Consider the following 12,012-nt stretch of genomic DNA (forward strand, 5'->3'; position numbering starts at 1 on the left):
ATCATAAGGCACTTTATTAATCGCCTTTTGAAAGTTTACATACACCACATCAATCGCATTGACGTCAGCATCCTTCTCCGTTACCTCATCAAAAAATCTATCAAGTTAGTTCAATACGATTTGCTTTAACAAAAGCCCAAATTTATACAATTAGCTCGAACCTCATTGATAGAGGCTCCGAACTTCCCACGAACAGGGATGGGATTCCAGGTGACTTTTATTTGTTTCCCCAAAAGTTACAAACGAAAGGGACAAAAGTTGAGGTTCCACCGAGATTTGAACTCGGATCGTTGGATTCAAAGTCCAGAGTGCTCACCATTACACCATGAAACCCATTCATTAAAACATGCGACCCCCTTCCCTTCAAGGATACTGGGCTCCATTATCAGCATCGCCATGGCGCTGCATCATTGACTGCACGAGGCGACTGGCAAACTTCTGCCATCAGAAAAACTGCAAGCACTGGTCAATCCCAACCTGCCACTTTGGCCTTTTCTCCTCCATACTTCCAGCTTCCCCACTTTTCCCTCTGATGAGTAGAGATGCTCAGCCAATCGCACAGCTGCTGTCAAATCCATCGCTTCCCTCGTTGATGCTTCTGTTTCACAATGCTCAGCGCAGCTCGTCTTGTTGGATAATCAGTGCATAAACATTGCAAGGCACTGATGCATGAAGTTCGGGGTGAAATGAAAAGAGCTCGATCCTCACTGATTAAAGCTGCGAACTCCCCACCAACAGGGATTAGATTCCAAGTGATTTTAACTTGTTTGCCCTCAATTTGCAAACGAAAAGGACAAAATTCGAAGGTTGATCGAAATTTGAATTTGGATCGCTGGAATCCAAGTCCAGAATGCCCTTGTTATTGCACTGTGTGAACCAACTGATTACTTCAGCTGGCACCCACCAGTCAAAAACACTTGGCTGTTTTATCAGCACTGCCTTAACCCCACATCACTGACACCTCGAGGCTACCGACAAACCTCTCCCATCATCAAAACTGCAACATCTTGATAAGAAAATGTCAACATTGCCCGAGGACATGATCCAAGCAATTCTTGCCTTTCAAGAAACAATGCTTTGAATTTCTACATGCTTGATTGCTGAATGCAGATTACAAAGAAAAGTTCTGCAAACACCATTCTCTGGTGCAGTGAAACTCAGCATTAAACAAAATACAGCTTTCTCTTCTGTTGATTTGGGAAAGCTAAAGTCCGGTTGAGCTGATGAACTGAAACCGATAGAAGCAACTGGAACCTCATTGATTGACAGTGACTTCCCACCAGCAGGGAGTGGATTCCCGCTGCATTTTGTTTTTTTTGCCCTGCAGTTGCAAACGAATGGGACAAAAACAAATCAGGTTCCACCGAGATTCGAACTCGGATCGCTAGATTCAGAGTCTAGAGTGCTCACCATTACACCAGGGAACCCATTTGTTAACAAAAGTCGCACCCTCCATCAAAAGACATTTGGCTCTTTTCTAAGCACGGCCACGTCGCTGCATCACTGACTTCTCGAGGCTGTTGCCACACCGCTCCCATCAGCAAAACTACAAGAACTTGACAATTCCAAACTGCCACTTTGACTTGACCCTTTCTCATCTCTTCCTTCAGCTTCCAACCTTTTCCTTCTGCTTAGTATCGATGTTCAGCCAATCACACAGCAGCGAGTCAAACCTATCGCTTCCCTTGTCACTGCTTCTCTTTCAATCTGCTCAGCGCAGCTCCGATGACAGTTGTGCCGGATAATCTGTGAATAAATATTGCAAGGCACTGATGCATGAAGATTGGCCTAAAACAAAATGTAAACTTTGTGCGAGGGCACGATCCAAGCAATGCCTGCATTTCAAGAGACAGTGCTTTGAATTTCTGCATGTTTGCCTGCTGAATGCAGATTGCAAAGAAAAATTCAGCAAACACCATTTTTGTTGCAGTGAAGCGCAGCGTTGCACATGAAGCAACTTCGTCTTCTGAAGATTTAGGAAAGCAAAAGACAGGCTGAGCTTATGGACTCATAGAAATGTAACAGCACGGAAGTAGGCCGTTCGGCCCTTCGAGTCCTGACAGCTCTATGCAACAGCAATCCAGCCAATCCCACTCCCTCGCCCTATCCCCGTAGCCCTCGGCATGTTTTCCTTTAAAGTATTTTTCAGTTCCCTCTTGAAAGCCACGATTGAATCTGCCTCCACCACGACCCCTGGCATTGCATTGCATTTCCTAACCACTCACTGTGTAAAAAAGGTTTTTCCTCAAGTCACTTTTGATTCTTTTGCCAGTCACCTTAAATCTTTGTCCTCTGGTTCTTGACCTTTCCGCCAATAGGAACAGTTTGTCTACATTTATTCTGTCAATACCGCTCATGAGCTTAAATAGCTCTATCAAATCTCCTCTCAATCTTCTCTCTTCCAAGAAGAACATGCCCAGCTTCTCCAGTCTATCCACGCCACTAAATTCCCTCATCCCTGGAATCATTCTCGTTCATCTTTTCTGCACCCTCTCTTAGACCTTCGCATTTTTCCTAAAGTGCGGTGCCCAGATCTGGACACAATACTCCAGTTGTGGTCGAACTAATGTTTTATAAAGGATCATCATGAATTCCGTGCTTTAGTGTTCTCTGCCTTTATTTATAAAGCCCAGGATCCCGTATGCTTTTTGAACCGCATTCTCAACCAGCCTCGCTACATTCAACGATTTGTGCACTTTTCCCCCATATCTCTCTGCTCCTGTACCCTTTACGAATTGAGCCCTCTTATTTACATTGCTTCTCCTCGTTCTTACGACCACTGAGATGTATCACCTTGCATTTTGCTGCGTTCAATTTATATATCCTCTTGAAGTCTATCACTATCCTCCTCACTGTTCACTATAATTCCAAGGTTTGTGTCATCTTGAAATTTGGAAATTCTTCCCTGGACACCCAAGTACAAGTCATTAATAAATATCAAAAAGGGCAGTGGTGCGAGCACCGACCTGTGGGGCACATTACTGGACTCCTCCCTCCCATCCGAAAAACAACCGTTCATCACTCCTCTCTGGTTCCTGTTACTGAGGCAATTTTGTATCCATATTGCTACTGCTCCTTTTATTCTATGGGTATCAATCTTGATGACAAGGCTATCATAAGGCACTTTATTAATCGCCTTTTGAAAGTTTACATACACCACATCAATCGCATTGACCTCAGCATCCTTCTCCGTTACCTCATCAAAAACTCTATCAAGTTAGTTCAATACGATTTGCCTTTAACAAAAGCCCAAATTTATACAATTAGCTCGAACCTCATTGATAGAGGCTCCGAACTTCCCACGAACAGGGATGGGATTCCAGGTGACTTTTATTTGTTTCCCCAAAAGTTACAAACGAAAGGGACAAAAGTTGAGGTTCCACCGAGATTTGAACTCGGATCGCTGGATTCAAAGTCCAGAGTGCTCACCATTACACCATGAAACCCATTCATTAAAACATGCGACCCCCTTCCCTTCAAGGATACTGGGCTCCATTATCAGCATCGCCATGGCGCTGCATCATTGACTGCACGAGGCGACTGGCAAACGTCTGCCATCAGCAAAACTGCAAGCACTGGTCAATCCCAACCTGCCACTTTGGCCTTTTCTCATCCATACTTCCAGCTTCCCCACTTTTCCCTCTGATAAGTAGAGATGCTCAGCCAATCGCACAGCTGCTGTCAAATCCATCGCTTCCCTCGTTGATGCTTCTGTTTCACACTGCTCAGCGCAGCTCGTCTTGTTGGATAATCAGTGCATAAACATTGCAAGGCACTGATGCATGAAGTTCGGGGTGAAATGAAAAGAGCTCGATCCTCACTGATTAAAGCTGCGAACTCCCCACCAACAGGGATTAGATTCGAAGTGATTTTAACTTGTTTGCCCTCAATTTGAAAACGAAAAGGACAAAATTCGAAGGTTGATCGAAATTTGAATTTGGATCGCTGGAATCCAAGTCCAGAATGCCCTTGTTATTGCACTGTGTGAACCAACTGATTACTTCAGCTGGCACCCACCAGTCAAAAACACTTGGCTGTTTTATCAGCACTGCCTTAACCCCACATCACTGACACCTCGAGGCTACCGACAAACCTCTCCCATCATCAAAACTGCAACATCTTGATAAGAAAATGTCAACATTGCCCGAGGACATGATCCAAGCAATTCTTGCCTTTCAAGAAACAATGCTTTGAATTTCTACATGCTTGATTGCAGATTACAAAGAAAAGTTCTGCAAACACCATTCTCTGGTGCAGTGAAACTCAGCATTAAACAAAATACAGCTTTCTCTTCTGTTGATTTGGGAAAGCTAAAGTCCGGTTGAGCTGATGAACCGAAACCGATAGAAGCAACTGGAACCTCATTGATTGATAGTGACTTCCCACGAGCAGGCAGTGGATTCCCGCTGCATTTTGTTTTTTTTGCCCTGCAGTTGCAAACGAATGGGATAAAAACAAATCAGGTTCCACCGAGATTCGAACTCGGATCGCTAGATTCAGAGTCTGGATTGCTCACCATTACACCATGGAATCCATTTGTTAACAAAAGTCGCACCCTCCATCAAAAGACATTTGGCTCTTTTCTAAGCACGGCCACGTCGCTGCATCACTGACTTCTCGAGGCTGTTGCGACACCGCACCCATCAGCAAAACTACAAGAACTTGACAATTCCAAACTGCCACTTTGACTTGACCCTTTCTCATCTCTTCCTTCAGCTTCCAACCTTTTCATTCTGCTTAGTATCGATGTTCAGCCAATCACACAGCAGCGAGTCAAACCTATCGCTTCCCTCGTCACTGCTTCTCTTTCAATCTGCTCAGCGCAGCTCCGATGACAGTCGTGCCGGATAATCTGTGAATAAATATTGCAAGGCACTGATGCATGAAGATTGGCCTAAAACAAAATGTAAACTTTGTGCGAGGGCACGATCCAAGCAATGCCTGCATTTCAAGAGACAGTGCTTTGAATTTCTGCATGTTTGCCTGCTGAATGCAGATTGCAAAGAAAAATTCAGCAAACACCATTTTTGTTGCAGTGAAGCGCAGCGTTGCACATATAGCAACTTTGTCTTCTGAAGATTTAGGAAAGCAAAAGACAGGCTGAGCTTATGGACTCATAGAAAGGTTACAGCACGGAAGTAGGCCGTTCGGCCCTTCGAGTCCTGACAGCTCTATGCAACAGCAATCCAGCCAATCCCACTCCCTCGCCCTATCCCCGTCGCCCTCGGCATGTTTTCCTTTAAAGTATTTTTCAGTTCCCTCTTGAAAGCCACGATTGAATCTGCCTCCACCACAACCCCTGGCATTGCATTGCATTTCCTAACCACTCACTGTGTAAAAAAGGTTTTTCCTCAAGTCACTTTTGATTCTTTTGCCAGTCACCTTAAATCTATGTCCTCTGGTTCTTGACCTTTCCGCCAATAGGAACAGTTTGTCTACATTTATTCTGTCAATACCCCTCATGAGCTTAAATAGCTCTATCAAATCTCCTCTCAATCTTCTCTCTTCCAAGAAGAACATGCCCAGCTTCTCCAGTTTATCCACGCCACTAAATTCCCTCATCCCTGGAATCATTCTCGTTCATCTTTTCTGCACCCTCTCTTAGACCTTCGCATTTTTCCTAAAGTGCGGTGCCCAGATCTGGACACAATACTCCAGTTGTGGTCGAACTAATGTTTTATAAAGGATCATCATGAATTCCGTGCTTTAGTGTTCTATGCCTGTATTTATCTCCGCAGCCTTCAACATGTCATCAATGAGGACAAACACCTCGCTATGGCCATCCCCACACCTCCACTACTCGCCTTTAAACAGCCACCCATCCTCAAACAGACCATCGTTCGCAGCAAACTGCCTAGCTTTCAAGAGAACAGCGTCCACGACGCCACACAACCCTGCCACGGTAACCTCTGCAAGACATGCCAGATCATCGACACAGATACCACCATCACACGAGAGGACACCACCCACCAGGTGCATGGTTCATACTCCTGTGACTCGGCCAACGTTGTCTACCTCATACGTTGCAGGAAAGGATGCCCCAGAGCATGGTACATTGGCGAGACCATGCAGACGCTGCGACAACGGATGAACGGACACCGCGCAACAATCGCCAAACAGGTGGGTTCCCTCCCAGTCGGGGAACACTTCAGCAGTCATGGACATTCATCGACCGACCTTCGGGTAAGCGTACTCCAAGGCGGCCTTCGATACACACGACAACGCAAAATCGTCGAGCAGAAATTGATAGCCAAGTTCCGCACCCACGAGGACGGCCTCAACCGGGATCTTGGGTTCATGTCACGCTGCACGTTACCCCACCAGCGAACAAATGTTATCTGTTTTTAATATAATGGGTCATTTGCTGGCTCTCTCTGCCTTCCGGAGGTTTCTGCCTCTCTCTGTGTTTTTTTTCTCTGTTTTTTTTCCTTGTTTGTTTTTTTGTTGAATGTGTATTCGGGGGTTCTGCAGGTGACACCTCTCTGTCTGAACACGGTGATTGCCTTGGCAACGGGCAGTTGCAGGGGCAGTCTGTAAACACCATGTATTGTTCTATATGTATAAATGCGTAGGCTTCAAGGAGCTCTTGAAACATTTGCCTGAGGAAGGAGGAAATCTCCGAAAGCTTGTGAATTTAAAATAAAATTGCTGGACTATAACTTGGTGTTGTAAAATTGTTTACAATTGTATTTATATAGCCCAGGATCCCGTATGCTTTTTGAACCGCATTCTCAACCAGCCTCGCTACATTCAACGATTTGTGCACTTTTCCCCCATATCTCTCTGCTCCTGTACCCTTTTCGAATTGAGCCCTCTTATTTACATTGCTTCTCCTCGTTCTTCCGACCACTGAGATGTATCACCTTGCATTTTGCTGCGTTCAATTTATATATCCTCTTGAAGTCTATCACTATCCTCCTCACTGTTCACTATAATTCCAAGGTTTGTGTCATCTTGAAATTTGGAAATTGTTCCCTGGACACCCAAGCACAAGTCATTAATAAATATCAAAAAGGGCAGTGGTGCGAGCACCGACCTGTGGGGCACATTACTGGACACCTCCCTCCCATCCGAAAAACAACCGTTCATCACTCCTCTCTGGTTCCTGTTACTGAGGCAATTTTGTATCCATATTGCTACTGCTCCTTTTATTCTATGGGTATCAATCTTGATGACAAGGCTATCATAAGGCACTTTATTAATCGCCTTTTGAAAGTTTACATACACCACATCAATCGCATTGACCTCAGCATCCTTCTCCGTTACCTCATCAAAAACTCTATCAAGTTAGTTCAATACGATTTGCCTTTAACAAAAGCCCAAATTTATACAATTAGCTCGAACCTCATTGATAGAGGCTCCGAACTTCCCACGAACAGGGATGGGATTCCAGGTGACTTTTATTTGTTTCCCCAAAAGTTACAAACGAAAGGGACAAAAGTTGAGGTTCCACCGAGATTTGAACTCGGATCGCTGGATTCAAAGTCCAGAGTGCTCACCATTACACCATGAAACCCATTCATTAAAACATGCGACCCCCTTCCTTCAAGGATACTGGGCTCCATAATCAGCATCGCCATGGCGCTGCATCATTGACTGCACGAGGCGATTGGCAAACGTCTGCCATCAGCAAAACTGCAAGCACTGGTCAATCCCAACCTGCCACTTTGGCCTTTTCTCATCCATACTTCCAGCTTCCCCACTTTTCCCTCTGATAAGTAGAGATGCTCAGCCAATCGCACAGCTGCTGTCAAATCCATCGCTTCCCTCGTTGATGCTTCCGTTCCACACGGCTCAGCGCAGCTCCTCTTGTTGGATAATCAGTGCATAAACATTGCAAGGCACTGATGCATGAAGTTCGGGGTGAAATGAAAATAGCTCGATCCTCACTGATTAAAGCTGCGAACTCCCCACCAACAGGGATTAGATTCCAAGTGATTTTAACTTGTTTGCCCTCAATTTGCAAACGAAAAGGACAAAATTCGAAGGTTGATCGAAATTTGAATTTGGATCGCTGGAATCCAAGTCCAGAATGCCCTTGTTATTGCACTGTGTGAACCAACTGATTACTTCAGCTGGCACCCACCAGTCAAAAACACTTGGCTGTTTTATCAGCACTGCCTTAACCCCACATCACTGACACCTCGAGGCTACCGACAAACCTCTCCCATCATCAAAACTGCAACATCTTGATAAGAAAATGTCAACATTGCCCGAGGACATGATCCAAGCAATTCTTGCCTTTCAAGAAACAATGCTTTGAATTTCTACATGCTTGATTGCTGAATGCAGATTACAAAGAAAAGTTCTGCAAACACCATTCTCTGGTGCAGTGAAACTCAGCATTAAACAAAATACAGCTTTCTCTTCTGTTGATTTGGGAAAGCTAAAGTCCGGTTGAGCTGATGAACTGAGACCGATAGAAGCAACTGGAACCTCATTGATTGACAGTGACTTCCCACCAGCAGGGAGTGGATTACCGATGCATTTTGGTTTTTTTGCCCTGCAGTTGCAAACGAATGGGACAGAAACAAATCAGGTTCCACCGAGATTCGAACTCGGATCGTTAGATTCAGAGTCTAGAGTGCTCACCATTACACCATGGAACCCATTTGTTAACAAAAGCCGCACCCTCCATCAAAAGACATTTGGCTCTTTTCTAAGCACGGCCACGTCGCTGCATCACTGACTTCTCGAGGCTGTTGCCACACCGCTCCCATCAGCAAAACTACAAGTACTTGACAATTCCAAACTGCCACTTTGACTTGACTCTTTCTCATCTCTTCCTTCAGCTTCCAACCTTTTCCTTCTGCTTAGTATCGATGTTCAGCCAATCACACAGCAGCGAGTCAAACCTATCGCTTCCCTCGTCACTGCTTCTCTTTCAATCTGCTCAGCGCAGCTCCGATGACAGTCTTGCCGGATAATCTGTGAATAAATATTGCAAGGCACTGATGCATGAAGATTGGCCTAAAACAAAATGTAAACTTTGTGCGAGGGCACGATCCAAGCAATGCCTGCATTTCAAGAGACAGTGCTTTGAATTTCTGCATGTTTGCCTGCTGAATGCAGATTGCAAACAAAAATTCAGCAAACACCATTTTTGTTGCAGTGAAGCGCAGCGTTGCACATAAAGCAACTTTGTCTTCTGAAGATTTAGGAAAGCAAAAGACAGGCTGAGCTTATGGACTCATAGAAAGGTTACAGCACGGAAGTAGGTCGTTCGGCCCTTCGAGTCCTGACAGCTCGATGCAACAGCAATCCAGCCAATCCCACTCCCTCGCCCTATCCCCGTAGCCCTCGGCATGTTTTCCTTTAAAGTATTTTTCAGTTCCCTCTTGAAAGCCACGATTGAATCTGCCTCCACCATGACCCCTGGCATTGCATTGCATTTCCTAACCACTCACTGTGTGAAAAAGGTTTTTCCTCAAGTCACTTTTGATTCTTTTGCCAGTCACCTTAAATCTATGTCCTCTGGTTCTTGACCTTTCCGCCAATAGGAACAGTTTGTCTACATTTATTCTGTCAATACCCCTCATGAGCTTAAATAGCTCTATCAAATCTCCTCTCAAACTTCTCTCTTCCAAGAAGAACATGCCCAGCTTCTCCAGTCTATCCACGCCACTAAATTCCCTCATCCCTGGAATCATTCTCTTTCATCTTTTCTGCACCCTCTCTTAGACCTTCGCATTTTTCCTAAAGTGCGGTGCCCAGATCTGGACACAATACTCCAGTTGTGGTCGAACTAATGTTTTATAAAGGATCATCATGAATTCCGTGCTTTAGTGTTCTCTGCCTGTATTTATAAAGCCCAGGATCCCGTATGCTTTTTGAACCGCATTCTCAACCAGCCTCGCTACATTCAACGATTTGTGCACTTTTCCCCCATATCTCTCTGCTCCTGTACCCTTTTCGAATTGAGCCCTCTTATTTACATTGCTTCTCCTCGTTCTTCCGACCACTGAGATGTATCACCTTGCATTTTGCTGCGTTCAATTCCGGGTGCCTCTTATTTATTTCCCCATAAATTACAAACAAATGAGACAAAGGTGGAGGTTCTACCGAGATTTGAATTCGGATCGTTAGATTCAAAGTCCAGACTGCTCACCATTACACCATGTAACTCATTTTTTAAAACAAGCGGCCCCCTCCCTTCTAAGATACTGGGCTCCTTTATCAGCATCACCATGGCGCTGCATCATTGACTGCACGAGGCTCATGCAAACGTCTGCCATCAGCAAACCTGCAAGCACTGGTCAATCCCAACCTTCCATTTTGGCTCCGCCCTTTCTCATCCATACTTTCAGCTTCCCCACTTTTCCCTCTGAAAAGTATAAATGCTGAGCCAATCACACAGCTGCTGTCAAATCCATCGGTTCCCTCGTTGCTGCTTCTGTTTCACACTGCTCAGCGCAGCTTGTCGTGTTGAATAATCAGTGCATAAACATTGCAAGGCACTGATGCATGAAGTTCGGGGTGAAAAGAAAATAGCTCGATCCTCACTGATGGATGTGGAGATACCGGTGATGGACTGGGTTGGACAAATGTCAAGACTCTGATAACACCAGGTCATAGTCCAACAGCTTTATTAGAATCACAAACTTGTGATTCCAATAAAGCTTTTCGACTACAACCTAATGTTGTAAGACTCCTCACTGATTGAATCTGCGAACTCCCCACCAACAGGGAGAGCGAGATGCAACCAGACCGCTTCACGAACAGCTCAGGATCCCCACTCTCGAATCCAGATGCTGAAAGCCGCTGTTTAACGGAGAAGCCACACGATGCCATGTCAAAAGCAACGGTTTCCGCAGTTTAGCGGTTATCACGTTCACCTCACATGTGAAAAGTCTCTGGTTTGATCGCAGGCGGGAACGTTATTTGGGAATTTGCTCTTGTGAAAAGGGGGTGATAATTCGTTGTTCCTTTTAAATTTAGCAACGGCTGCACCACTTTCCTGGTGTCATAAACACTGAACATTTTAACCAGACTCTTAAAACACAGTATTGAAAATGAGAACGGATGAAAGTTCATCACATGCAAACACAATAACTTACTCACGTGTCACTCTCACTCGGTAACCATGTTCGTATTTTCGTCAGCCAGTTTGCAGAACGTTATCGCTTCATTCATAGCGATTACAACAATTATTTATCTTTCACAGGGTTTCATCAGTTTCGTGCATTGATTTCATAAAGTTCATCACTGTTCTGTGAAAATTATTTTTCTGACCGTGAATCGACCCACACCGCGGCTGTAAAAGCCCCGAATCCAAACCACCAGATGCCGCGCAATGGGTCGACACGAAGAACAAATTAAAAAGCAGAAACAGAAAATGTTGAGAACGCTCAGCAGGTCAGACAGCATCTGTCGAGAGAGAAACAGAGGGAACCTTTCAGGTCGGTAACCTTTCATCAGAACTCGCTCCACAGATGCTGCCTGACCGGCTGAATGTATCCAACATTTTCTGTTTATATTTCAGATTTCCAGCACATTGCTTTTGAAATTAAAGTGTAGCCCAAGTTGATGAAAGTTGCACCAGTGAAAATCCTGGGTGGATATTTAGAAGATGCGACATTGGGAAGGGCTGGACTGCGATTCGAACAGTCCTCCACCCAAAACTCGGGGAAGTCATTGAAATTTCAAAGAGGACTTGGGACGGGAAAGGAACGATAGGCTCACGTGATCGGTCGTTGGTATTCGGAATGTACAAAATGCAGTCCCCACTGCTCTGATTACCGGAATCAGACAAATAGTAATTCACAACACAGGACAAATCCATTTGATTTTAGTTTTGGAAAACATTTCACGACAGCAGCTGTCCACCATCAGTTTACTTTTCCAAACTAAAGGGTGTGAAGCTGGCACGAGTGATGATCTGTGCTGTATTATTTCTGAGCAGCAGACTCATCTTGTCCATGAATGCCTACTTGAAGGAAGGCGCAGTCCCAATTGGTAGAGGGGATCGGTTTCTCGAGCTGTGATTCATCATCATCTATTTCAGTAATATTC

General features: G+C 44.8%; 5 non-coding genes across 5 annotated transcripts; all 5 read right to left on the minus strand.

Annotated features, from left to right (window-relative positions):
- Nucleotides 1–261: 261 nt before the first annotated feature.
- trnaq-uug (transfer RNA glutamine (anticodon UUG)) lies at nt 262–333 on the minus strand. Its single transcript has one exon. It is a non-coding gene; the product is annotated as a tRNA-Gln (tRNA).
- Nucleotides 334–1,355: 1,022 nt separating this feature from the next.
- Nucleotides 1,356–1,427, minus strand: trnaq-cug (transfer RNA glutamine (anticodon CUG)). The gene has a single exon. It is a non-coding gene; the product is annotated as a tRNA-Gln (tRNA).
- Nucleotides 1,428–3,374: 1,947 nt separating this feature from the next.
- trnaq-uug (transfer RNA glutamine (anticodon UUG)) lies at nt 3,375–3,446 on the minus strand. The gene has a single exon. It is a non-coding gene; the product is annotated as a tRNA-Gln (tRNA).
- A 3,998-nt stretch (nt 3,447–7,444) lies between these two features.
- On the minus strand, nt 7,445–7,516 carry trnaq-uug (transfer RNA glutamine (anticodon UUG)). The gene has a single exon. It is a non-coding gene; the product is annotated as a tRNA-Gln (tRNA).
- A 1,021-nt stretch (nt 7,517–8,537) lies between these two features.
- Nucleotides 8,538–8,609, minus strand: trnaq-cug (transfer RNA glutamine (anticodon CUG)). The gene has a single exon. It is a non-coding gene; the product is annotated as a tRNA-Gln (tRNA).
- Between the last annotated feature and the right edge of the window lie 3,403 nt (nt 8,610–12,012).

Source organism: Heptranchias perlo, chromosome 35 (assembly GCF_035084215.1).
Source record: "Heptranchias perlo isolate sHepPer1 chromosome 35, sHepPer1.hap1, whole genome shotgun sequence".
Lineage (NCBI taxonomy): Eukaryota > Metazoa > Chordata > Chondrichthyes > Hexanchiformes > Hexanchidae > Heptranchias > Heptranchias perlo.